Consider the following 2,269-nt stretch of genomic DNA (forward strand, 5'->3'; position numbering starts at 1 on the left):
TCCGCAAGGCGTTGTGATATGATGTGCGGTTGAGATATATACGCATCTTAATCGATCAACGCTCATTTGGTCTGTTTTCAAAGAAAGAAGAAAAGGTCGAAAAGAAAGAAGAGTCGGATGATGTAAGTTCTTTTATAAAATCTTTCAAGTTCAATTTGAGTCTGATATGAGAATTCTATGTACGATACGGTGACAATACTTTGAAACACGTTCTAACCGAACAAAATAGATTATTTTTTAAACGGCTTGTGTCAACCTGTACCCATTTCATGGTTGTATAATTTTTTCTCGTCTGATAGAAGCATGGGATTCTAATTCATCATATTTCACCCAAATTTATTCTCATCCTTGCTATGATCATACAGGTGTTACCAGGAATTGGGGAGAATATATCTTTAAGATCATGTGGAAAGGGTCATGTTAAAGTTAGCGATTGCTTATATGCTTTGTGATTTGAATTCAAACTTCATAATTACTAGGATGCTTTTGAGTAAAGTGAGTGATGGTATACATTTTATATCCAGCAATTTAATATCCGGAAGTCGTGGACGATGACATTGTTTTCGATAATACTGATAAACGAAACATCGTTGAACCTGAACATCAGACACTTATATTTGAAGAAGTATCTGTGGTGTCAAAGAATCGGACTCTTAAAGATGCACTCAATGATGAAGAACTCAAACAGGTTCACCCTTTCTTTGCTTTAATTATATATGTTAAGAAGAGGTTATCATCAAGATGTTTTGACTTGCACAAAACTGGTAAAGGTTATATGATTAAGTTTTAGTAATCTATTATGTAATACTAACAGCAATCGGAAAGAACGGAGGTTGAAACTTCGGTGACCACAGAAAAACAACGATTGCAGGATCTGTAGGGCTTGGTTTCAATCACCGCATCTTACCTTCAAAAGTGTCACACGCGTGGCTTGGTAATACAACATCTATTTATTATTGTTGTTATTACTGGTGATGAAGATGGAAATAGCAAGGTAGTGATAACAACACCAACTAAGGTATTGGCAACTATAAAATCAACAAAATATTCTTTCTCAGTCATGCCGTCATTGGAGCTGATCCGGTTGGAATTCCTTTTTAGGTGGCTAGGAAGAAGGCGCGTAGATGACCGAATTAGACGATGAAAGACCAGGATACATGATATCATCAATATGAAGGTACATATCTGAACGATGCTTTTAATAATTATTTTTCCGTATATAAAATGTTTCAGGTCTACAACCCATACTTCCATAGGTTGGTGTACCTAACTGCTTTATCTATTTATCTTGGAATTTCTTGTCTATTATAAATATTTACCATGTTTTCATTTATAGATCTTTTTTTCTGTACTTCATGCAGGTCTGTCTGACATTGAGATTGCTAATGGATTGACATCTCTAGACTTGCTCGCTAATTAAACATAATAATAAGAGTGATGGGAGTAGGGGTATTATCTTTTGGATGGAGCTTGGCTCAACTTGGATAGTTGTTCGGTCCTGCGATCGTTATTTTTTCTGCGTCACTGAAGTTTCAACCTCTATTCTTTCTGATTGCTACAGGTCTCCACACTCAGAGTAACGTCCTGATTGGAATACTTCGTATCTTCAAGTTGTCAGTTACTTTTTGTGTTAGTATTGCAATTTAGCATTATTTGGATATTGCCTCTTACTGGCCGATAGGTACCAGACAATGCGTTTCTGTCTAGCAGGAAACAAAGGTTGAGAATTATGCCTAAGTTATACCCTCTTTAATCCTATCTTGTTTATGCTAACAATAGTACACAATTTGAGTTTTATTTTTTTTGTCTTTATATAGACTAGACAGACTGTGAGATCTTAGAAGGATTGGTGGGAGAAGGTTCCACACCATAGATATTCGAATGGTATGTTGCACTTGGAGGAGTCCTCAAAGAAGACACTTCTTTTTCCACTTGTGATATGATCAAAAAACACAAACATGGAGAATTCAGTTTTTGTAACTATATATTCTGTGCTAAAAATTACTATCTGATTGTTTACTCTTCCAAAGCTAATCACTCCAAGGTATAATGAAATTAGAAGTTCCTTGATCTGATATATGATGTTTAATTATTTCAATGTAGGGTAGATTAATTGGGTTAGTTTTTGCTTAACAGTTACTTCTTGCTATTGGTTTCTTGCTGTGCAATGGTACTCGGTCCTCTATGGATGGCTTATGTTTATTTTTTTCATTTGAAGATAAGCAAAATGATTTTTGTTGCGCATATGATTTGATGTAGTGTTTACGTT

At 35.1% G+C, this 2,269-nt stretch overlaps 1 long non-coding RNA gene across 1 annotated transcript; it reads left to right on the forward strand.

The window, feature by feature from the left end:
- The first annotated feature begins 388 nt into the window (after window positions 1-388).
- Window positions 389-2,059, forward strand: LOC118484777. Its single transcript, XR_004874427.1, has 3 exons — window positions 389-1,018; window positions 1,102-1,177; window positions 1,362-2,059. It is a non-coding gene; the product is annotated as an uncharacterized LOC118484777 (long non-coding RNA).
- Window positions 2,060-2,269: the final 210 nt, after the last annotated feature.

This window comes from Helianthus annuus, chromosome 12 (genome assembly GCF_002127325.2).
Source record: "Helianthus annuus cultivar XRQ/B chromosome 12, HanXRQr2.0-SUNRISE, whole genome shotgun sequence".
In the NCBI taxonomy this organism is placed as follows: domain Eukaryota; kingdom Viridiplantae; phylum Streptophyta; class Magnoliopsida; order Asterales; family Asteraceae; genus Helianthus; species Helianthus annuus.